The sequence below is a fragment of the Balaenoptera physalus genome, assembly GCF_965194825.1.
Source record: "Balaenoptera physalus genome assembly, chromosome: 16".
Lineage (NCBI taxonomy): Eukaryota > Metazoa > Chordata > Mammalia > Artiodactyla > Balaenopteridae > Balaenoptera > Balaenoptera physalus.
This window is the reverse complement of record NC_138898.1, coordinates 1,375,252-1,399,501: the sequence shown is the minus strand read 5'-3', so window position 1 is coordinate 1,399,501 and position 24,250 is coordinate 1,375,252. Positions and strand designations below refer to the sequence as shown.

Genomic DNA, 24,250 nt, shown 5'->3' with positions numbered 1-24,250 from the left:
TTTTCAATACAGAAGATAACGTGAATCACTAAGGTAGTTAATTTTTTTTTTAACTTTTAAATAAAATTAATAGACAATTTTGGGGGAGCAGTTTTAGGTTTACAGAAAAGTTGAGTGCAAAGTACAGAAAATTCCCATCTATCCCTCCCCTATTATTAAAATCTGGCACTGGTGTGATATATTTGTTATAATGATGAACCAGTATGCATAGATTATTATTAACTAAAGTCCACAGTTTATATCAGGGCCCACTCTTGGTGCTGTACATTCTATGGGTTTGGACAAATGTATGATGACCTGTGTCCACCATTATAGTGTCATACGGAGTAGTCTCACTGCCCTCAAAACCCCCGTGCTCTGCCTGTTCATCCCTCCCTCCCCCCAACCCCTGGCAACCCCTGATCTTTTTACTGTCTCCATAGTTTTGTCTTTTCCAGAGTGTCATAGAGTTGGGATCATACAGTCTGTAGCCTTTTCAAATTGGCTTCTTTCACTTAGTTAAATGTATTTAACGTTCCTCCATGTCTTTTCTTTTTTTTAATTTTTAACTTTTTATTATGATAATTTTCAAACACAAAGTAGAATAATGCAATACACATCCACGTGCCCATTACAGAACTTCATCAATTGTCATCATTTTGCTAATCTTGCAGAAACAAGTGTTAGTTATAATCAGAGATAAAACAGGATTCAGACTTTGTGGAAAAGAGTAAAATATACATTTTTTACCAACAGTCAAATGGGTTCCTCCATGTCTTTCCATGGCTTGATGGCTCATTTCTTTTCAGGGCTGAATAATATTCCACTGTCCGGATGCACCACAGTTTATTTATCCATCACCTGCTGAAGGACATCTTGGTTGCTTCTGAGTTTTGGCCACTATGAATAGAGTGGCTATAGACATCCATGTGCCGGTTTTTGTGTAGACCTAAGTTTTCACCTCCTTTGGGTAAATATCAAGGAGCACAATTGCTGGTTCACATGGTAAGAGTATGTTTAGTTTTGTAAGAAATCATCGAACTGTCTTCCAAAGTGGCTGCACCATTTCGCATCCCCACCAGCATCTGGTGTGTGTGTGTCCTGGATTTGGGTTGTCCTAAGAGGCAGGTAGTGGCTTCTCATTGTTCTAATGTCCCTGATGACATATGATGCAAGCATCTTTTCATGTGCTGTTTCCACCTGTGTATCTTCTTGGGTGAGGGGTCTCGTAAGGTCATCAACCCACTTGTAAATCTGGTTGTTTGTTTTCTTACTGAGTGTAAAGAGTTCTTTGTAAATAACAGATGTGTTTATCCTTTACCAGTTGTGTGTTTTGAAAATATTTTCTACTGACTGCGGCTCGCCTTTTCATTCTCTTAACTGTGTCTTTTGCAGAGCAGAATTTAAAACTTCAGGGAGGTCCAATTCACCAATCTCTTCTTTCATGGACCATGCCTTTGGTTGGTGTCATATCTAAAGAGTCATCACCAAAACTACGTTCCCGTAGTTGGAGATGGTTTTCCTTTAAGAGGCAGAAGGGCTGAATGGTTTGCAGTCTTTCTCTCCTGGTTTTAGATAGATTTTTTTTTTTTTTTATAAGCTGCAGTGCGCTCTGCTAAATCGCCAAGGGGAAGCCAATTACACACTGACCTGGGCAAGAAATGTTGAGTAAAAATGAAGTTTCTGTCTGGCAACTTCCAACCCAAGTTGTGCTGGGACACGAGAGGGAGGTCTCCTTCAGCAAGACGGTGCTCTCTGCTTGTGTCATGGTGGCGAGTTCACAACCCTGCTGGGGTTGGGGCTGGTGGGCACACCTATAAAGAAAGAAGGGGCCTCAGAGATGGGGGCTGATTAAGGCACAGACTGATGAAAGCAGAGACAATGCAACCCAGGCTGGCTTGGGAAGGGGCTGGCAGCCAGACGGGGCTACGCTTGCCTGGAGTAGCCTCAGGGGCTGCCAGCAATGGGCAGATGGGCCATTGTGCTTGCCAGAGGGGTCTCTTACCTGTCCGGTGGGCCAGTCTCACCCAGCTCAAGGGGACTGTTATGGACCGAAGGTGTATGTCCCCCCCCCCCAAATTCCTGTGTTGAAACCCTAACCCCCAAGGCAACGGTGTCAGGAGGTGGGGCCTTTGGGAGGTGATGAGGTCGTGAGGGTGAAGCCCCAATGAATGGGATTAGTGCCCTTGTAAAAGGGGCCCCAGAGAAGCCCCTCACCCTGCTCACCATGTGAGGACCCAGGGAGAAGACCACCGTTTACAACCGGGAAGAGGCCTCACAAGGACCCGACCGTGCTGGCACCCTGATCTCAGGCCTCCAGCCTCCAGGGCTGTGAGAAATAAACATCAGTTGTGATTAAGCACCCCCCAAGTCTGTGGTCTTTGTTACAGCAGCCTGAGTGGACGGAGCCAGGGACGCCATGTGGGGTAGTGAGGACCAGCAGGCTCAGGCAGAGATGAATGGGGAGTGATGGAGACAGGGTGGGTCCGTGGGCCCCTGCACCCCATCACCTGGGTGACGAGCTGGTCACCCAGCCGGGGCCCCCATCTCAGCACCTGTGCTGCCACTGACGCGATGAAAGAAGGCCCGGGACGCCTCCCCGGGCGCTGATCTGTGATGGGAAGAAGGCTTCTGCGGAAGCAGAAACATCACTCCCGTGGGGAAGTCACTGGGGCATTCCCGGGGTCCCTCCATCCCCTGGGGAGTGGACTGTGGTCCTTGTGGTGACTGCTGAGGCAGGACAGCACTTGCTGGCACCAAAAGCAATGGTTAATTTACAGGGTACACCAGAGTGCTGTTGCTGCCCGGAACAGATCCCCATAAATCCAGCGGCTTAAAACAACACAGATTTGTCATCTCACAGTCCTCAGGGTCAGAAGTCCAACACGGGTGTCCTGGGCTAAAATCGAGGGGTCCGTGGGGCTGGTCCTTCTGGAGGCTCCGGGGAGAGTCGGTTCCAGTGTCCGGAGGCCCCTCCCTCCGTCTGCACAGCCGGCAGCTGGCACCTCCCTGTCCCTCTCTTTTCCACATCACGTGTCCTTCTCCGGCTGCTCTAAGACCTCTGTGGTCCCGTATTCAGACACCTGGGAGCCCAGGAGACCCTCCCCATCACGGTCCTTGACTGCACCACGCCTGCAGAGTCGCTGCCGTCCTGGGAGGTGCCATGCTCACAGGTTCTGGGGGTCAGGACGTGGGTGTCTTTGGGGGCTGTGATTCTGCCTCCCACTCAGGACGCAGGGACCTGTGACGTGCAGGTGGACCAGCCCCGCCAGAGCGCTGCCCTCACCACACCACGAGGTGATTCCCTGAGCCTCCGCCTGGCTTCTGTCAAACCTCGACAGGTCTCTGTGTCAACCCTCCCAGAGGACAGTGGAACAGCTGTGTCCCCTCTGAATGCCTTCTAATCAGATCACTTTGCTTGGGCCAAAGGTCACTGCTGGGCTGGATGAGGAAACCAGACAGGAAGGGAGCTGCGGGGGGTGGTGGGGTGAGTGGGCTGCCCTGGGACCTGCGGCCAAGTCTGCAGGCTCAGCCCCCCTGCCCAGTAGACTGGAGAGAAGTTGCAGGCGAAGGGGCTGTAGGGACAGCTGCTGCAGGCCCGATTCTCATGAACATCCACCCTCAGAGGCCCAGCCGGCCTTCACCCTCCTCCCCACCCCTCCAGAGGCTTCCAGCGGTGGCTGGGGCCTGAGTTCCTTTCCTTGGGGCCACCCCTGGCCACGCCTGTGTCCGCGTCCCATTCTGCCTCTCGGTGGCTCGGAGCTCCGGCTCAGCTCACTGCCGGCCCCACCAGGTCAGAGGAGCATGGCTCCTGGGGCGGGGGGACAGACACCGTCATCCTGGTTACAGATTAGAGGGAGGGAGGGCACAGTTAGTTATGACCCTCATGGAAATGTGGTCCTATTTCCAGGGTCCCTCTGGTGAACTTTTAAAAAAAGTAATAGATTATTTTTTTAAAACAGCAGTTTTAGTTCTCCAGGAGAAGCGTGCAGAAAGTACGGAGATTTCCCGTACAGCCCCCGCCCCGCATGCCCAGCCCACACCACTAACATGCCCACCGGATGGTGCGTTTGTTACAACTGACGAACCTGCATTGACACCTCATCTCCACCCAGGGTCCAGAGGTTACGTCAGGGCTCACTCTTGTGTTGTACATTCTATGGGTCTGCACAAACGTATAACATGTGTCCACCATTACAGCATCATACAGAGTACTTTCGCTGCCCTGAAAATCCTCTGTGCTCTGCCTCTGTGTGCATCCCCTGCACACACCAACCCCTGTTGTGTTGTTGTTTTTTTGTTTTGTTTTTTACTGTCTCCATAGTTTTGTCTTTTCCAGAATGTCATACAGTTGGAATCATACAGTCTGTAGCTTTTTCAGATTGGCTTCTTTTTTTTTTTTTAATAAATTCATTTATTTATTTTTGGCTGTGTTGGGTCTTCGCTATTGCTCACGGGCTTTTCTCTAGTTGTGGCGAGCGGGGGCTACTCTTCATTGTGGTGCGCGGGCTTCTCTTTGCAGTGGCTTCTCTTGTTGTGGAGCACCGACTCTAGGTGCGCGGGCTTCAGTAGTTGTAGCATGCAGGCTCAGTAGTTGTGGCGCATGGGCTTAGTTGCTCCACGGCATGTGGGATCTTCCCAGACCAGGGCTCGAACCGTGTCCCCTGCATTGGCAGGCGGATTCTTAACCACTGCGCCACCAGGGAAGCCCTCATATTGGCTTCTTTCACTTAGTTAAATGCATTTAAGTTTCCTCCATGTCTTTTCATGGTTTGACAGCTCATTTCTTTTCAGGGCTGAATAATGTTCCACTGTCTGGATGGACCACAGTTTATTTGTCCATCACCTGCTGAAGGACATCTCGGTTGCTTCCAAGTTTTGGCAACTATGAATACAGCTGCTATAAATACCCGTGTGCAGGCTTTTGTGTAGAAGGGGATTTTCTTTCCCAGCAGCCTCTCAGGCCTAGTGCTGTGGGGTGAATTGCATCTCCTAAAAACCTGTATGTTGAAGTCTTCACCCTCAGGACCTCAGAATGTGACCTTATTTGGAAATAGGGTTGTTGCAGACGTAATTAGCTAAGATGAGGTCACCCTGAGGAAGCGTGTCTCCTAATCCAAATGACTGGTGTCCTTATAAAAAGGGCACATTGGGACAGACACGCTCACAGTGAGACACCATGTGAAGATGAAGGTAGAGGTCAGGGCGATGCTTCTACAAGCCAAGGGACGCCAAGATGTCAGCAGGAGCTGGAGAGAGGCCTGGGGCAGATCCTGCCTCGGAAGGAAGCAGCCTCGGGAACAGAGCTGGTCTGTGGGGCTTTGTTGCGGTGGCCCCAGGACAGTTGCATGCCCAGTGAGCACACGTGTGTGGCCCCAGGACAGTTGCATGCCTAGTGAGCACACGAGTGTGCCTGGCAGCCTGCACACTACGTCACTGACCTCGGACGCCTGTGAAGGCGAGGCTCTATCACTCGTTTGCAGGTGGGGGCATGTGGCCCCGGTCACCCCGCTCCCCGCCGGCTCCCCGTGGCCCACACTCAGGTTACGGGGGAGCCAGAGAAGTTTGTGTTCACAGAGCAGGAGGCTGACACTAGCCCTTGACAGCGAGCGAGGGCGCCCTGGGCAGCCCCCATGCCTGCAGCCCCGTGGGCCCTTTGGGATTCGGAGTCCGAGGCAGCTCTGCCAGCCTCCCCCGCCAGGCGGTTTGCAGCTGACGAGGCAGCAGCAGTTATTCCTGCAAGAAAAGCAGCCTTAGCTTCTCTTCACTCCTGCGAGCCGGCAGCCAGGTCTCTGAAACCCCATTCGTCCAAGCTGTGGGCTGAGGAGGGACCGCAGAGAGAGAGGCCACGGCCAGCCCTGGGATGACCTTGGCTGCTGGAAATGCCCTTTGTGATGTCCAAGTTAATTATTTCTGGGAGAAATGTCAGCCGGGCCCTAATGGGTTGGAGATGTGCAGGCAGAGCTGCTCCCTGGCACACGGGGGGGTGGCACCAGGGGGGCACCGGGAGGGTGCTGGGGGCAGGGCAGGGGGAGGCGCCCGTGTTCAGACCTGGCACCTCTGTGGGCACGTGGGGGTTTGAAGCCCCTGCTCCAGGCCTTGGTGGCCTTGGTGAGTGGGGACAAGTAGGGAAGTGAGGTGCTGTGAAGGCTTCCCAGCCGGTGCCCTCCTCCCTCCCTCCCAGCTCCAGCATGGCCCCTGCTCTGGCCTCCCATTGGCTCCCCTCCTGGACCCATCGTTCTCCCTTCCTGATACTCCCAGGGGCTTCCTGTACCCTTAGAATAAAATCAAAGCTCTCATCCTGGCCTACAACCCCACATGACCCCGTCCCATCTTTGCTCTCTCAGCCTCTGGCGACTTTGCATTGTTTTGTTGTTCATATAGGTCTTCGTAGCCCCCAGGGCTGCATGTCCGGGATGGGGGCTGTTCCTGAGCCCGGCCCACCTCACCCCTGGTAGCACTCAGCACATTTGGAATTACGCAGAGTTGCAGAAGATGCACACTCTGACCTACTAGGAGTGTCGGGGCGCACCATCGCGATGACCCCACGCTTCCGAAGCGCACGTGTTTCTTTTTTCCTTTGTTTTTTTTTGAAATAAATTTATTTATTTATTTATTTTTGGCTGCATTGTGTCTTCCGTTGCTGCGCGCGGGCTTTTCTCTAGTTGCGGTGAGTGGGGGCTACTCTTCGTTGCCGCGCGCGGGCTTCTCATTGTGGTGGCTTCTCTTGTTACGGAGCACGAGCTCTAGGCCTGCAGGCTTCAGTAGTTGTGGCGCATGGGCTCAGTAGTTGTGGCGCACGGGCTTAGTTGCTCTGTGGCATGTGGGATCTTCCCGGACCAGGGCTCGAACCTGTGTTCCCTGCATTGGCAGATGGGTTCTTAACCACTGCGCCACCAGGGAAGCCCCCGAAGTGCACTTGTTTCTGTAACAGCACCTGTCAAGGCCTCTCAATGCATCTAGTCACACAGTTCTTAATAGAACATCCTTAATGACTTTAATGAGTTTTGTTAGGGGTTAGGCTCAAAGTAACGGCCGCCTTTAACTGAACAAACACCCCGAGCCAGACGCTCCTCCAGGCGGTGCACATGTCACCTTGGCCAGGCAAGCATCCTGCGTGGCTGCTATTTTATTTTACGGATGAGGACGTGGGGGCACCGACGTGACTCGCCCAGGGGGTCGGAGAACACGGCTGAGCCAGGACCAACCCTGGGATTCAGAGCTGGTGCCATTTCCTGCAGCGTGTCCCAGGCCTGCCACCCTGACCGGGGCCCCGGGCCGGGGCTCCCGGGAGCACAGACCTCCTGCTGGACCCTGCACAGAGTGGGCGGTGCGGGCCCCCAGCAGGCCTGCCCTGCGGCTGTGGACATCAAAGCTCCCGTTCCCACCCCCTGCTGCCCAGCTTCCTGGGAGGCACCAGAGATCAGCTGCCTAAACAACTAAAAATCCCGTTTACCGGCAGCGGGGACTATTTCAGGTTTCGCCTTTCAGCCAATCAATGCCCAGTCTGCGTGCGGTCAATACCAGGCTCTCTAGTGTTCAGGAAGCCAGCAGGAGGGTCCACCTGGGGGCTCCGGGAGGGGGCGGCAGGGTGTGTCTGGGGGTTGGCAGGGTCGGCGAGCCCTGGGGGCCCTGCGGGGGGGGCCCTCAGTTCTCATTGGAAGTCAGCTTGCCACCCTCCTGACCTGAAACCAGAACCGGTCACGGGTTTGTCGTGAAGATGTTGAGTGATGAATACAAAAGGCAGGTATGCAGCAAGCACTCAATGAATGTTGGCTGCACCGATGGTGAGAGCCTCCGCCTTCCTCCACATCGCCCGTGTTCCGTGTTCTGTGGTCTCGGCTGGGGCTCAGAGGGGAGTGCGGTGTGGGTGCCCTGGTGGCTCTGGGCCCGGGCCCTCCCCAGGGCTGTGCAGGGGCTGGGGAGGGGGCTTTCCTGATTCCCCCCCGCCGCCCCGGTCCCTCAGCCCCACTCAGGGCACTTACCTTCCTCGGCCTCTTTCTCTTCCTGGTCTGGGGATGCTCGCAGGGAGCCGAGGGCAGGTGGAGAAGGTCCCGCCGGAACTGGGCACCCCTCCAGGGCGGGTCATGACCTCCACCCCCGGCCTTCCCTTCCCAGGGCCGTGCTCACGCCAGGCTGAGCCCCTGGCAACCCTGCACTCAGGGGACCTGGGCTTCGAGCAGCCACCCCTGGACAGTGCCCCCTGGAGAGGGCAGGGGGGCACTCGCTGGACTTGGGCTCGGACCCAGGCGAGGCAGTGGGAAGCACAGGGGAGGTTCTGGAACCTTCCTAGGAGGTAGAGGGGGTTCTTGAAATTATCCCTCCCACGCAGGGGCGACTCCAAGTTAAAGAGCCTCCCTGCCGATCCCACCCCCACCCACCCAGGCAGCAGGGGCTGGAAAACCAGGACTAACAGGTAGCTTTCTGAATGTGAACTTCTGGAACTTCTGCGTCGCGTCTCTCTCTGACCCTTGCGGTGCCCACTGACAGTGGGGGTGTGGCTGGGGAGATGTGCAAAGCCGGTTACAAGTCCCGAGAGGGTGGGCGCCCCCCCTGACAGCCCCCGGGGCAATTCTCTTTGGAGAGAAAACCCCTAGGACACCAGGAAGTCCCCTAAGACATGAGTGGAGGACGAGGGGCCCAAACGAAGCAAACGCCTGCCGCCCTGCCTGAGTGGGGGTCTGCTGCCTTGCCCCCCATCTTCTGGGCCAAGACGGGGTCTGGGCCTGAGATGCTGTAGAAACGGACGCTTCCAGCCTGCTGGCCACGGCCGCCTGTTTCCCCACCGTCCCGGGCGAAGCTGGGGCCCCCGGGCCGCCCCGCCATGGTCAGGGGCCTGGCGGGGCTGAGCGTTTAGACCCTGGGCGGGCAGGGGGCTCCTCCGTTCTCAGGCAGTGCCACTGACATGAGGAGCTTGAGGCACCGGTGCCTGGTCTCTAAGCCCCTGTTCACGCCGTCACTCAGCTTGGCCTTGGGAGATAGATATATTTTTAAGGGGACTTTGACATATTTATTGGTGGGGCTAATTAAAAAGCCCGACCTGATCTCGTGGGGCGGGGGCAGCAGTGAGGTCGTCACACTTAATTACGCTTCTGGAAAGCCGAGCTCGCCGTTAGAACTTACTAGAGAAGTGGTGCTGCCTGGGGTGGCGGGGACCCGGGCGGGGGCTCCGGGCAGGGCTGCTGGGTGAATCCCCAGTCCCTCACAGCAGCCCAGCGGCCTCCAGCCCCGGGAAGGCTCTTTGCTCATCTTTGTCTCCAGCCCAGGGAGGGGCCCTGAGGAAGCTGGTGGGGCCAGACTGGGGAGGGCATCTGGGGAAGACGGCGGGGGGCAGGGGAAACCCCTGCAGGGGAGCCGGGCCGAGCTGGTGTCGGAGGCATCGCTGACTGGGCTGCCCCAGCGTCCGTCACGGGGCCTGCGAAGATTTATTGAGCACCTACCACGTGCCAGTCCCATTCTCGGGCAGGTCTGGAACATGCCAGGAAGGAGCCGGGGCGCTCTGGGCTCCGGGGGGACAGCCCCCCAGCGGACCGCTGTGATGGAGGTGGTGGAGGGTGCCCCACGTCATGTGACTTTCAAAGTGCTGTCCTGCTTGTCTGCTGGATGCTCGCTGCTCAGCTGTGGGGGGCGTGACCAGGCCGGGCGGGATGGCCCCCTCGGCCTAAAAGGGAAAGTGACTGCAGCAGCTGCCCTCCAGCCCCCCCCCAGAGCCCTCCAACCCGTCCAGCCCTCCGATCGCCCAGCCCAACCTGACCTCTTGGGAAAGGCTATTCTGAGTCTCCCCAACAGGTGCCGAGGTGGAGCTGGAGTCCGTGGTGGTGTCCGCCTCCCAGAGTGTCCCGCTTGGGCGCCTCTGCCCCCGACTGGACAAGTGCCCCTGGGCTGGCTCTGCAGGGAGGTCTCCAGGCCTCACCCAGGAGCTAGAGAGAGGGCCTGAGCCCTGACCTGGGGATGGATGGCACCCCTTCCAGGAAGTCCTCCCTGCCCTGTCCCCATCCTTGTACCACGTCACTGCTGATTCTAAGCTGGGCTCTCTGGTGGGGAGGCCTGGGCTGTGTCTGAGCTGGCACTTGGGTCTGAATCTACACCATTCCCTATGCCAGGCCCCCTCTCCAGGGGCGGGGTGCCGAGCCCACCCGATTCACAGAGGAGGGTCAGAGCCCCAGCGCTCAGCAGACAGGGCACGTGGGTGGGCCCAGCCCACGTCTCCTGAATGACCGTGTGAGTGGACAGGCCCCCACCTCAGTGCAGCCTGTGTAAAGGTGCACCGAGGACCTGCTTCAAGGGGGTTGCTGCTGCTTCTGGGAGACCCCGGTTCCTGGAGAGGGGCCCCGGGCCCCGTGGGCACAGCCTTCAGCCGGGGCCCTCCCCTGTGCCTGCGCCCTTGGTTGGAAGGGCCAGACTCAGAGGTACGGCCTGCAGGGGGCTTCCCCATCCCAGAGCCGAGACTACCCCCATGTCCTCCAGCACCACCCGGCCTCTAGAAAGGAGCCCTGGGGCCTGGAAGCAGCCTGGCACGGCTGCCATGTCTCAGTAATTAATGAAAACACGGGGAAGGAACCAGAACGGAGGCCGGCGTGGAGGTGGAGGGGTCAGTGGTGGACAAAAGGAAATTTATAATTTTTGGCATCCGCCTGCCTCTGCAATGACCTAATCAGAAGGTTTTTTTACTGACTGGGCAATAAAATAGCTCATAACCGTGAATGCGCGGTGCTTCAGCAGAACTGGCTGCAGGCTTCGCAGCCTTGGCGAAGGTCACTCCTGGGGCTCGGAGAGGCTGCCTCTGGGGTGGAGGCCTCCAGGGGCTGAGCCCCCCTACACAGGCGGGCCCCAGAGGGGGGCTGCAGTTAGTCCTGGGCCTAGCGCACTGCAGAGATCCCCCCACCGCAAAACCCCAGAGGGCGCCCACGTGGGTGCCCCTTTGGGCTGACCCTGCCTCACCCCCTGTGGCTGCAGGGATTCTGCCCCATCGGGCAATGACCCCAATACCAGCATGAGTTAGTTGATTGACAATCTCAAAAATCTAGGTGAGATTAGCTCAGTGGAGGGCCGGCTGGGGGAGGAGTTGGGGGTCATGAAGGATCTTGGCGGAGGAGAGGTCCCCCTTGGAGCAGGGGGACCTGCACCAAGTCATGAATGGGGGGAGGGGAGGGTAACGGGGGCTCCTCACGTCGCCGTGGATGGGACCCCCCAGCAGCTGTGGTTCCCAGTTTTGCTGTCCTGGAGCAAGACGCTCACTGCTGCCCGGACCAGAAAGCAGGACTGACTATCTGGCATCTCAGTGAAAAAAGCCGGGCCCGTGACGCACAGGAGCTGTTATTCTCTTCTCGTCCAGGGGGTGGGGGCTGGGCGTGGGAAGGAAGCACCTGTCGGGGCATAGCAGGCTCTCATACGGTCCCTCAAACTGTGAGCCTTCAGTGGAGCTGAACCTGCATATATGGCCCACGTGCTACCGCCCACGGGGCATCGGTGCCCCGTGGTGCCCTTCCCACGCAGCCTAGGCGTACGTCAGCATTCTTCTCAACATGGCCCAGCTGCCCCAGGGAGACAGAAGGGGCCGAGGACGCGGAGACCACCTGCCCAGGTTCCCTAGGGGAGCCAATGGACGTGACTTGAGCCGTGTCCTGAGCTTGAGATCCGGTGTTTTGCTAGTTTTCCGCTCTGCGGGACAGCTGACCACCCAGTTGTTCTCTGACAGTCCCCGTGGCTCAGGAGCCCGGCGTGGCTCCTCTGCGCAGGGTCTCCCTGGGCTGAAATCAGGTGCGGCCGGGGCTGAGGTCTCTTCCAGGCTCGGTGAGGTTATTGGTGGGATTCATTCCTGCAACTCCGCGTTGTCTGTGTGGGGGCTGGGGGCTGCCACGTGGCCCCGTGGGCCAGTCACAACCTGGCTGTCGGTTCCTTCCCTGAGACCAGCAGGACAACGTGTTTCTCATGTTGTTCCCTGTGAAGGGCTCGCCTGATTAGGGCGGGCTCACCCGGCAGAACATTCCTTCTGATGAACTCGCAGTTGGTAGATTAACGCCCTAAGCCTGGGAGTGATTCCCCACCACGTTCCGTTCCTGGTCCTGCCCTCCTTGCGCCAGGCGGGGCTGGGGGCATGGTGCAGGGACTCCACCTCCCACAGGTTGGTTTTCAACGGAAATTGGGGGAGCTCCCCAGGGAGGGGTGGCCGGAGAAACAGCCGAGACCCTGGGCCGAGGGGGACAGAGGGTCCCAAAGACCACGCTGGGGGCCTCTCAGGCTTTGCTGCCCTCTGACCTTGGGAAAGCTTCGCGGGGATTCTGGATTTCCAGCCCAAGTTCCCGGAAGAACATTTCTCGGGGAACCTTAGCCCACAGCAGGCGAGAGCCGCGACCCTCAGGACTCGGAGTGTTACAGCCCGCCTGCCAGGCCTGTTCCAGATCCCCGAGGACTCGGGTTCAATAATTTATCAGGTCACATAATAAATTCAAGGAATATCTCCAAGGTTTTGAGAACCTGAATTTGACTTCCTCCGGAGTTTTACGATCCGGCTAAGCCATCCATCAGGACTGAGCAGGGTTCCATTTGTTAAGTGGGACGCTCCCTTCAGGGCCCCGGTTCTCACTGTCTGAACACCTGCTCTCAGGGAACCCGCATGGTCAAGAAGCAAAAGCTCCTTCAGGGGCCCCGGAGCGTGGCCGCACCCGCCCTAGCCTGGGAACTTCTGTTGCTCCAGGTGCTTCGAAACTTCGCCAGGGCAGAGGCCAGTGGGGGGCTCCAGGGGAAGGGGGGACGGCCACAGCCAGATGCGGGTCTGGCCTCTGACGCGCAGGGCGCAGAGGGAGTGAGGAGTCCACCTGCAGGCCGGCTGTTGGGGACGGTGTCCCTTCTGCTGGCGCTCTGCTTGCGGCCGGCTGTTGGGGACGGCGGCATCTCCAGGTGTGCAGGTTCAGGAGCTCCCCCTGCGCCTGCTACCCCGCCGGGCTTCGGTAACCTGACCGATGGTCAGCGTCGTTGTCGTGTGACCTGCCGTCACCGGCTCCCTTGGGGCGGGAGGGCACCTCTGAAGCAGTGAGCAGCCCATCGCCGGAAGCGTTTAAGCAAAGCATCCAGCTACGGGTGACAGGAGGGCCAGGCGAGGCGAGCTCCGGCTCTATCCGAGATCCAGTCCGGCGCAGACGTGCTCGGGCTCGTTCGGGGGGGCCAAGATGGGCTGTAACAACCTGGCAGAGCGGGCGGGGTTCCGGCCTCGGGGTGTGGAAGCCGAGGTGCAGGAGGCCAGCCCCCAGCGGAGGCAGGAGGGACCCCCGACGGGAGGGCGACAGCACGCCTTCCACGCGGCGGCAGGGCCCGCCCCCTTGGGAGGCCCCGCCCCCTTGGGAGGCCCCGCCCCCTTGGGAGGCCCCGCCCACAGGCACAGAGCATCCTGGGCACACTGTGACATTTATAAATGTTACATGCAGGGAACAAAAAAACCTGTCCCAAATTAAGCAAAACCCCAGAGAGCGCCCACGGGGGCCCTGAGAAGCCATCCCGGTGGCGGCTGTGTGGCTCATCCACGGGGGATTTGGCGTGGCGGCCTGCGTGTTGGCAGCTGGGCAGTCCCTGACTCCACATGAGTTTGGCTTTTTTTCTTTAAAGCACCTTTATAGCAATGGCAGAATGAATATTTATGGGGCAGAGATGAGGGACGCAGCTAGCGGTGGCTGAGCTCTCGCTGGATCAACACTCCAGGCCCCCTTTGTCTCAGGGCTCCGGGCTGGGCTCCCAGCGGTGGGAGCCCCCCTCACCCACCCCCGTGCCCCCCACCGCTAGCCTTAGCAAGCAGATAGCAACCTGGCGTGAACGGGGCATTAGGGGCTCTGGGGCCCTGCCCGCACCGCTGGGCAATGACCAGGGCTCTGGGCCCCACTGGGCCCGGGGCGTCCAACAGGGCAGCCACAGAGCCCTGAGGTCTACCTGGGGAGAGAAGTTGTCTGAGCCCCAGGGAGGGGAGGGGGCAGGGAACAGGTGCCCCTCAGCCATCGCCCCTGCATTTGCCCGGAGTGGGTGGGAAGGGGTGGCGCACAGGGAGTGTCCAGGCATTGGACACAAAGAGTCCACTGAGCCAAATGCGCCGGAGCCTGTGCCCAAGTAAAGTGACGCTTGCCCACCTGGTGGACATTCTGTCCCCACGTCCAACAATATGGAGGGGAAACATTTTGGGCGCTAAATGGGTTTGCAGGTCAATGGTCTCAATGCCTGTGTTTCTGTCAATTCCCCTCACCCCGTAGGTCAGAAGCCAGCTCCCGTGTCACGTGGAGGACGGGAGCTTTGCTCGGCTCAGAAGGAAGAGGGACGTGTGAACTGTAGTCAGAAGGGCTCTCCCGCCCGGTCCGCTCTGTGTGTCCTCGCCGGCTCAGGCCCCTCGGAGGTGCGCGGCAGAGTTGGGGGCAGGGTTGGAAACAGTTGGCTCTGCTTGCAGACGCAGGATGAACGGTGGTCATGGTCATCTGGGGTCCTTCCCCTTCTCCCCCCAGAGCCCTCCTGTGCACGGCCTGTCTCCCAACTCCCTGGGTCCCTTGGCCACCAAGGCCATGTCTTTCCCACTCTGAGCTGCTCCCCAAACTCCTGGGAGAGCAGAGCAGGCCTCTGCCAGGCTTCCCACAGCACTCAGCAGTGGCTGCGGTGACTGGGACAAACACGTGATGACCATGACGGGGCAGGAGCCCCCAGAAAGGGCAGGCAGCCCGTGGAAGTGAGGCCACCAGCTGCCCGGTCCCCCAGCGGTGCTGGGCCTCAGGACCCGCCTGCAGAGCTGTGAGCCCCTCTGTTTTACAGCTTGTTCTGACGGCTGCATCTCTGCAGGAGCCGGGAACGCTTTCTGCTGTGGTGAGTTTCTACATTTAAGGCAGGATTTCTTAAAATGCCACCAGAAAGGGCCCCCGAACCTCCCCACCCCTGCCCGGGCTTTATGATCAGGGGCTTCTTTCTCCCTGGAAATAGGAGTCTGTTGACTGACCCAGAAAAATACTTCCCCAAGGGGCCACTGGACCCAGTGGGGCGAGGGGACCTGGCCAGCCCCCTTCCTCGCCTTCCTGCCTCTCATTCCCTGTAGGACCAGCCACGGGTGGAAGTGGGAGTACCAGCCCTGTCCTCAGGGGCGATGTCGAGGTCAGCCGGGTGGTGAGGGTCCCTCTGCGGGCATGTCTGTGAGGAGGGGGCCGGGCACTGGCGGTGGGGCTCAGAGCAACCCAGCCTGGCCCGTGTTCCCTGGCTTGAGTTCATTTTCTTCTAAGATGAGTCCGTGTGAGTCCTCCCCATGGGGCAGGCTTCTGCAGGTGGAGAAGTCCTTGTCACCCCCTGCACACACGGCAGGGGGTGGGCAGAGAGGAGAGGGAGGCCGAGGAAGAAGCCGGACAGTCTTTGCCCTCAGAGCAGGAGGGTGACCCCTGAGGGCTCGGAGCTCATCCTGGACCCCCAGCACTCCTCCCCTCCAGTGCCCCTTGCTCTCGGGGACTTCTTTTACCTCCCCCCGGAGCTCTGGGTTGGTGGGGGCTCATTGTGGGGCAGGGCCAAGGCCACCCTGCTGACCCGAAGCTGCACTAACCCTCACAGGGGCTCCGGTGGTGCCACATGGCCAGGTCCCCGAAGTATACTGAGTCTCCATGATGGCGAAGTTGTCACCATTCTGGATGGGACGTCTCTGGAAACAGATTGCTCTCTGCTGACATCATGGCAATGAAATATAACTTTCTTTACGAGCTGTCAGGGAGGTTTTCCCACTGCCATGACGGTTATGTATGCACGTTTGTTTTGCTGTATGCCCGTGCATGTGTGTGTGCACGTGCGCCTCTGTGTGTGTGTGTATTTGAGGGTCTGGGCACTGGCGTCTGGCAGCAGGTGACCTCATAGTCCTCCTGCCTCATCCCACGGGCACTGCACCCTGGGCTCTGCTCCATGGGCCTCCCTGCTGTGCACAGCTCCCTCTGAGTGCCCCCAGATGCCGTGTGCCTGTGTGTGCTGGCTGGTGAGGGTACGGGCGAGCAGAGCAGGGCGTGGTCAGCTGAGGCTGGGCTGCTGGGCACTCGACGTGCACACGGGCACTGGCCTCAGAAAGGCCCTGAGAAGTCCTGCGGGCGGACGTCTTCTTGACCGGCTGAGTGCAGACACCCCCGAGTTGCTATAGGAGCCCCTCTGTGCCTCCAGGTTTGCGGTCTCGCCATCCAGGCAGGAGAGAAGCTGCATTCACGGAAGGTGATGCGTTCACAGGTTCCGGGGATCAGGATGTGGACCTCTTTGGGGAGGGGCATTATTCTGTCCATCCCACAGGGAATATTCCAGCAGCCACGGGACTGGGCAATGTGACACCCTCCCGAAGTCTGTGCCTGTGGCCGTCCTTAGCCCAGAGGGGCAGCAGCCGCCTCCACGCCCCTCCTCCCTGCTCCTGCCCCTTCCTCCCCTCCCCTCCCCCCACTCCTGCCGCCCCCTCCCCGGCCTGAGTGGAGCCGGGTGTCGGGGTGTTGGGACAGATAAGGTTGGAGTTCATCATTCAGGTCCCTAAGAGAGCAAGAGCTCAGCCTTCACAGCCCAGGGGCCGTGCCTGGGTCTGGGTGGTCCTGCGTCCAGGCGGTGGGGGTCAGTGGGGAGACGGGGTGGGGCTGGACCCTGAGCTCACTTATATTTTTCTGTTGTTTTTTAATCGAGGTGAAATGCACACAACATAAAATTAGCTATTTAAAAGCAAACAGTTCCGGGGCATTTAGCACAGTCATAGCGCCATGCAAGCACCACCTCTCTCTGGTTCCAGGACGTTCTCCTCCCCGGGAAGGGGGCCCGGTTCCCATCAGGTGGTTGGTCTCCCCCTCCCTCTGTCTGCTTGGTCTCGGTGGCTTCTCCTGCCCCGGTGGCTCGTGTAATGGGATCGCATGACACACGGCCTTCTGCGTCTGGGCCTGTTCACTCAGCACCGTGTCTCCTAGATGTGTCCACACTGTGGCCAGCGTGGCTGAATCCCTTCACTGTGCGGTTTGTCCGCCCACTGGCAGCCGGCGTTGGGTTTCCCCATTTGGCTGCTGTGAGCCCTCGCGTGTGAGTATCTGTTTGGGTCCTTGTTTCATTTGGGGGCACGTACCGAGGAGCAGAATTGCTGGTTGTGATGGTTTGACTTTTTGAGGAGCTGCCAGACGATTCTCCACAGTGGCTGCGCCGTGTTACATTCTCACCAGCAACACCTGACGTTCAAATTTTGCCACGTCCTCGCTGATAACAATATCACCTGTTATGTTCTGGTTTGGGGCTCTTGTTTTTTCCAGCCGTCCCGGTGGTATGAGGCGGTGTCCCACTGCGGTCATTGCTCTGGTGACCGGTGATGATAAGCATCTTCCGTGGACTCGCTGGAGAGGCGTCTGACTGCTCAGGTGCTCTGATGGGTAAGCTGGGCTCATCTTAGCAGAGAGAGGCCATTGCAGAGACTGTGTTGACTGTTGTTGGAAAGTACAAGTGAAATATTAAAATAAAACCTAGGATTAATTTTGTTTTATTTAAAGACTCAGGATAGAGCAAAGTGAGCAGGAACAGGGTCTCGCCAGAGGGGACAGCGCTGACCGGGGACTGATGCTTCGAATGGCTCTGGATGTCTCCTGGGGTGGTGGGTGCCCAGGCTGGGGTGAAGGGGCTTCCACCCTCTGACTGTGGCTCCCAGGGCACTGGCCCAGCCTTGCCCTTCCCCGCTACAAATAAGACCCCAGCCTCACCGCCACCCCCAAAGCTGAACGTACATTGACATGGGTCCAGCCATATTCCCCCTGCCCCCCATGTGCTGCCCACCGCCCCGGCTGCCCAGTGGCCGAGGGATTGACTGACCCATTGATGAGGTCATCCATCCATCCATCCATCCATCCAGTAGCTCCTCTGGTGGGTGAGACAGTGATGCTGTCTGGGGGCTTCCGTGGCTGGAGCCTCGGCCAGGGGCTCTGTCCACACCTCAGCCTCCTCACCACCCGGGAGGGGCTGTGGCCCCACTTCACAGACGAGGAAGCTGAGGCTCCGAGGTCAGAGTGGCCTCTCACTGCCCCGTCCCACCCAGGCCCCCGAGGGTCTCTCAGTGAGGCTGGAGCCGGGCTCTGTGGGGCCTACTGGGCTCTGCACCCCCTCTCTTCCCAGGCTGGCACATAGGGTGGGATGCATGGGAGGGCTGCCTGCCCAGCCCTAGCCCCCCGCCCTGTGCCGCCAGGGATGGAGCTTCAGGAAATGCTCTCAGGCAGAAGCCACTTCCCCCAGGGGGCCGCTCAGGCTCCATTACTGTCCTCAGCGCTTCCAGGAAATCGCTGCTCTCCAGCAGCTGCTCCCGGCTCCCCTACCTCGGCTCAAGGGGTGAGGGGCGAGGGGTCCACTGGGCGAGGGACCCAGAAACCACACCTGCCTCCGGTTACCCGAGTTCCAGGGGCTCCTCACCGTGAGACGGTCCCCCAGGCCGGTCGCGGGGGCCCCTCCGAGCCCCGCAAGGGGCTCTGAGAAGGGAGCACCTCCACCCCTCACGGCCGCTCGGGTACCTCCTGCTCCGTGGGGGGTGGGGCCGGCTTTTTCCAGCCCACGGGCAGAGGCCCCTCCCACGAAGCGAAGTCCCCGCCTGCCCTTTCCTCCCCTCCCACCTTCGCAGGAGAGGCACCCTATTCTCCAGGGGACCGCTCACCTGACCCCCCTCTTTCTCTGTAACCATCTCCCCTGGGTCAGCACATCTTGTGGACAAACTCTCAAGGTCTGGCCAGGAACTGAGTGCCCCTCCCCGCTGGACCGCAGCCTCGCTGAGAAGCGTCAGCCCTGGTGGCCTGGGGCTCGGCGGCTCGACCCTGCCCCCGGCAGCATTCCCACCCGAGCAGCATTCCCACCTGAGCAGCACACCTCTGCCCAGCCCCACCGTAGGTCCGTCCGCCCTGCCTCCTGCCCTCTGTCCTCCCAGTGCCCTCTGCCTGGGTTCTCCTCCCCAGACATTCAGCCGCCGCACCTCAGACGTCCTTTGGGCCCCTGTCCATCCCCGACGGAGGCCTCCCCTGACCTCTGACCTACAAGCCCATCCCTTCCCCAAACTGCTCTCTCTGTGGGCCCAGGACCTCCTGCTTCGTTCCCCATCCTCTCTCTCTCCCACCACCCAGCACAGTAGCCGCTGCTCACATGTGGCCACTGAAACTAAGATTAATTGACTGACATCAAATCGAAGGTTCAGGTCTGCAGCCACGCCAGCCGCACCGTGAGAGCTCAGCAGCCACGTGCAGCGCGGTGGCCCGTGCGGGAAGCACAGCACATCTGGCCACGGTGGAATGTTCCACCGGACGTGCACGGCCAGCCCCACGTGGTCTCGGCGGGCGAGCTGCACATCCTTGCTGGTGAATGAATGAGGGAGGGTTGCCTTATCCATCCTCGCGTGGGAAACGCCGTCACGTCACCCGCCACCTTCCTGAGGACATCCAAAGCTCGGCACCCAAGGCAGGCAACACTGGGCCTGTCTTTCCTGCCCCAGTGAGGGGGCTGGAGCCGTGGCCAGACCGCAGGACACTGCCCAGCTCCGCCCCCACTGTGTGACCTCGGGCAAGTCAGCTCCCCCTCTGAGCCCCGCTCCTCCCCAGTAAAGTGGGCACAGCAGGATACCTACCTCTCAGGGATGCTTTGAAGATAGAGGTAACCCACAGAGAAGCTTCTGGAATAGCTGTAGATGCTGGCTGTGTGGATAAATGAACAGAGTACTCTGTCATCTGGCTTGGTCCTGGGACCTTGGCGACCCCTGGGTCGGTCCACACACACCACCCCTTCTCCGGGGGAGGGAGCCCTGTGCCCCGTCCTGGTCTGGAAGGGCTGGGCTGCCACTAGGAGGTGATTATGGAGGTGATTTACGGCAGCACCTGCTCCACACCCTCTCCCTGCCCTCACGGCCTAGAGCGTCACTCACAGGGTGGCCTCAGGGACAGGCCGGCCCCCACCTCAGGCCCAGCCAAGGGTCCCTGGACTCCCTGACCCTCCCTGCTCAACCTCTGTGAGTCCCCCTCCCCCGCCCACCCCCTGCCCGGAGAGAGAAGGTGGGGTGGCGAGGGGAACGGCGGGTACAGGGGGCACGTGCAGCGCCAGCTCCGCTGCTGCCCCTCACACTGGCTGCTCTCCCACTGTCAGCTGGAGGACAAGTGGCTCTTGGGTTCCCAGAAATGCACTCAGATGGGGGCAGCTTGCAACCTCCCAGGGTCCACGCCCCGCACCCAGAGTGAGCCGAGGGCCCCTTGGCTGGGCCGGTGGCCCTGGGAGCAGGGCCTGCCTGGGCCTCCCAGCCGCTTAGAGCTTCCCAAGAGCGCTGGGCCCGCCTCCTCCGTCCCCCCACTCCTGCCAGCCCTGCTCTGCTCCAGGGTCCCTCCGCGGCACCCCACCCCCTGCCCCTGCGCTCCCGGCCCGGCCCGCATGGCACTGCTGGGATGCGCTGCCGTCCCTTCCCCAGCCTGGGCCGCTCTGGGGGGAGAGGCTGGATCCCAGGGGGTGATCCACAAAGAGCGTCCCCACCGCACCGGGTCCCAGGGCTGGGACCCTGCGCTCCGGGGCCTGGCCTGGGTTGTCATGGGGGGATGGGCACAGGGGAGCCGGCTCTGAGAGGCACAGACACCCCACGTCCCTGGCTGGGCCAGGCCTGCGAGGCGGCACAGGGGACAGAGGGCTGTGAAATGGCTGCCCACACTCTGGGCGGGCACTCCGGGAACAGAGATACTAACTACCCCTCCCCCTCCCCACGTGAACCCTGCACCTAGTCTTCGGGGAAGTGGGTCCACCCCGTTATTGCCGTCCCCTGCCCTGGTCCTGGGGGACTCCAGGGGGGCGAGGAGACCTGCCCGGCCCACACATGGCGGGGGCCGGCCGGCCTCTGTGTCCTGGCCCCGCGAGGACAGTCCCTGTGGGCTGTGCCGCCACACAGCCACGACATCACGCAGGCGTGAGCCGGGGGGTGTCCAGGCGTAAGCAGCACTCGGACCCGCGCGGCGTCCCGCTCACACGTGGCCCCGGCTGCAGGCAGGGTGGGGTGGGCCAGCTCGTCCCCGGGCTCCCTGTCCAAGGGGACCTGTCGTCATCGCGGGCCTGGCTTGGGAGCCTCGGGAAAACTGGCTGTTCCCTCACCACCTGATTTGGGCCCCAATTCTGGGCTAAAGGGCCAAGCGGAGGGGGCACCGGTGGCGCCCAGCCCGCTGGAGGCCAAGGATGGGGAAGAGGCAGCGGGCCTCGGGAGCGGCCGAGTCTCCCCAGGGCACCCCTAGAACCGGGCTGTGTGGCCCGAGAGGTGTCTGCTGGGCCGCCGCGAGGCGCCTCTGTACTGGGCTGGGCTAAAAATAGCAGGGGGATGGCAGGGCAGGACGGCCGGTGGGAGGCCCGTGGGGAGGGGCCGGGAGGGGAAGAGGCCGGCAGCCTGGGCCCAGGACCGGCCGTCAATGGCGTTGGCGCTCCCACCCTGTTCCCGGTGGCCGGCCAGCCGCGGCCCAGCTGACAGGCTATTTTTTCCCCTGCTTGACTAAATATGGTCAGAGAGCACAGCCCGAGGGGCCACTTGGCCAGGGCGCGTGTTTGGGATGCTTGGCCGGGTATATAAGGACTGCAAAGGTGAGGCCGGCTCCTGATCCGAGGAGGGGGCCACGCCTGCTCTGGCCCCTCGGGTCAGCCCTCCCCTCCCCTCCCCTCCCCCGCCTGTGTGGGTCTCGCGTGCGGGCCGGCCGTTTGCCTGTGTGAGCCTGCACACCCCTGGGACCTTCCCCTTTTGTTCACCTGACCTCTACCTTGTGCTGACCCCGGCCGGGGTGCAGGGGTGCAGGAGCGTCCTGCAGACACAGCCCAGGCAGGGAGGGCTCAAGGTGTGCGGCCGCGAGGTCGCTCTCGGTAACTCCGCAGAGCCTCCCTCCCTCCTTCCCTCCCTCCCTCCCTCTCCCTCTCTCTCCCTCTCTCTCTCTCTCTCAAGATCTCCCTCCCTGCTAAGTCTTCGCTGCTGAGGAGGGCTGGGGGAAGGGCAAGGGTGCGGAGAAGGGGGTGCCTGGTGTCTTCTTTCTTTCTGCCCCCCCCACCCCGCCCCCCAAGTGCGGACGCATCGGGAGCGCCGGCCTCCCCCACCCCTGCATTCGCGATTGGCTCCGGGAGAAGGTGGATGGCGCGGCCGCGGCTGCAGCAGCGTCTCTCCGGGAGCCGCACGGGGCGCATCGTACCCGGGAGCCGCGACCCTGAGCCCGCGGCCGCGGTCGACAGCCCGGCTGGAGGGGCTCCGCGGTGAGTCCCGCTCAGCCCGCCCGGACGGCCCCCCGCAAACTTGCCGGCCGCCGCGGTGGGGGTGTGCCCGCCGGCGAGGTGGGAGCTGTGGTGCCGGCGCCGCGTGGCTCCAGCCGGGGGTGCTCTGGAGTTTTCTCTTGGCTCGTGGCATCGTCCGCATTTGGAAAACTGCAGAGCCAGCAGCCAGCAGGGCGGGGAGGGCGCGTCCAACCGGGAGGCAAGAACTTTGACATGCGGGCATTTTGCAAGGAAGCAGCGCCTCCAGATGGGGTGCGCGGGGGTCGAGGTGCTGGGGTGGGGGCCGCGGGGGCTGGGCGGAAGGTGCGATTAACCCGCAGCCAAGCGCAGCTCGGGTGGGAACGAGGCGAAACTTACCTTGGAACTTGCAGCAATAACCGTGGAAGCGCTGGGGGCAGGGGTCCCGCCCGGAGCAGGGGCTGCGGTGAGCCTGCCCCAGGTGGGGACTCCGGACATTTGCGGCTCTCACAGCCCGGGTCAGAGTGGGGAGGGTCCCTGTGCTGGGCGGGCAGAGCAGGGGCACATGTGGGCGGAGACTTGGGGCTGGAGGGGGAGCAGCCCGGGGGTCTCCTGCGAGAGATCCTGACCTCCACCCGGCTGGGGGCTGGGAGCATTCACAGCTGAAGGGCCTGGGCTTGGCACACGGGCCCGGTGCCAGCTCACTGCCCCTGTGGGGTCCCCTTGGAGGTGGCTGGGTGTTCCTTTTCTATCAAGGTGGGAAACTTTTTGAAAAGTGGCTGCGGTTCATTTCTGAGTGGATAGAAGCTCGCTGGGGCTCTGGCTGGACCTGGGGTGACTCTCCTGCCCTTGGGGGCTCCCAACTTTCCCCTGACCTCCAGGCACCAGCCATACGAACGCCTGGGGGTGGGGATGGGGGGTGGTCCTGGGCCTGAGCCTTGGCCATGCCTCCCATCCTCTGAGGCCTCACTGGTCAGAGGGCAGCCAGGAAACTTAGACTTCAGACTCCAGTTATCATGCACGGTTCTCTCGAGGCGCTCTCCACCCTTGGGGGGCTTGAGGAGAAGTCGGGGGGCCCAAGCAGCTGTCTCGGTTGCCCTTTATTTATCCTTGGCTCCGTGAAGATGACAAATGGCAGCAGCCCCACGGAAGTGGGACATCACTCCTCCGTGTCTTCCTGCCGGGTGGCTCTTTCCTTTTAGTGGGGGTGCCCCTTGGAGCCCTGATCATGCCTCCCCCCCCCCAGCCCCCCCATATAAACTCCAGCCCAGCTGTGCCCAGGGCTGCTGCCAAGCCCAGGGACTTGAGAAATCGCCCAGTTGCTTCTGCACGATGCAGGCTCTGCAGACACTGCCCTGCCCCGGGTGGCAGCAGCGCTGGACACCCTCTCTGGGCAGGGATGGCTGGGCTGCCCGGTGCGGAGGGGCGGGCAGGGTCACTCCACACTTCGTCTTGCTGACGGAGGGAGAATTAGAAGTCCACTTGGGTCCAGGGCCTCCTCCTCAGGCCGGGGTCAGCTCCCAGCCACACAGGACCTGGGCCCAGCAGGCAGACCCTCTGTGTCTGCACCCGGTCGGCTGCCCGCCCCCAGCGAGCGTCCGGCAGTCAGTGACGTCCTCCTTCCATGTCCTACCTCCTCACCTGTGGGTCTCACCTGGACCACGGCAAGGCCTCTGTCCCACGCTGCTCCTGACACCTTGTGGGCTCCTCTGTCCTCCCAGCGCAGGCTGGGGCTGGGGTGGCTTCCCTTCCTGCATGGGGACCGGACCCCAGTGACCCGCTGCTCTGCTGCAGACTCTCGTGGTGTTCAAACTCCTGGCTTCGTGGTGGACGTAGAAGGTGGTGGGGAGGAGGGTTCTCCACGTCTCCATCACAGGGAAATTTTGAAATGCTGTGGAAAACAGTATCGATACAATTACGTATTCCAAAGTGCTTAGTTGGCCGCTTGCTAAGTTTACTTAAACCCTGTTTAACGGGTTCATTAGAAGCGGTGAGCACTGGGGAAATTCATTAACAGGAAGGCAGCCCCTGCGTTTGACTGTAAATTGGTATTGATCAGGCCTGGCGGAGGCTGGGC

At 60.6% G+C, this 24,250-nt stretch overlaps 3 long non-coding RNA genes across 5 annotated transcripts; 1 reads left to right on the top strand and 2 right to left on the bottom strand.

The window, feature by feature from the left end:
* Positions 1-4,777: 4,777 nt before the first annotated feature.
* Positions 4,778-6,568, top strand: LOC309644998. The gene is made up of 2 exons (XR_014254699.1): positions 4,778-5,767; positions 6,364-6,568. It is a non-coding gene; the product is annotated as an uncharacterized lncRNA (long non-coding RNA).
* Positions 6,569-6,700: 132 nt separating this feature from the next.
* Positions 6,701-15,238, bottom strand: LOC309644997. 2 transcript variants are annotated; one of them, XR_014254697.1, is made up of 4 exons: positions 15,066-15,238; positions 9,420-9,640; positions 7,965-8,268; positions 6,701-6,840 (listed from the first exon to the last, which is right to left on the bottom strand). It is a non-coding gene; the product is annotated as an uncharacterized lncRNA (long non-coding RNA). The 2 variants fall into 2 exon arrangements; XR_014254698.1 differs by lacking the exon at positions 6,701-6,840 and having other exon boundaries at positions 7,722-8,268.
* Positions 15,239-16,597: 1,359 nt separating this feature from the next.
* On the bottom strand, positions 16,598-23,814 carry LOC309645544. Of its 2 annotated transcripts, XR_014254951.1 has the most exons (4): positions 22,573-23,814; positions 19,571-19,637; positions 18,340-19,375; positions 16,598-17,402 (listed from the first exon to the last, which is right to left on the bottom strand). It is a non-coding gene; the product is annotated as an uncharacterized lncRNA (long non-coding RNA). The 2 variants fall into 2 exon arrangements; XR_014254952.1 differs by lacking the exon at positions 18,340-19,375.
* Positions 23,815-24,250: the final 436 nt, after the last annotated feature.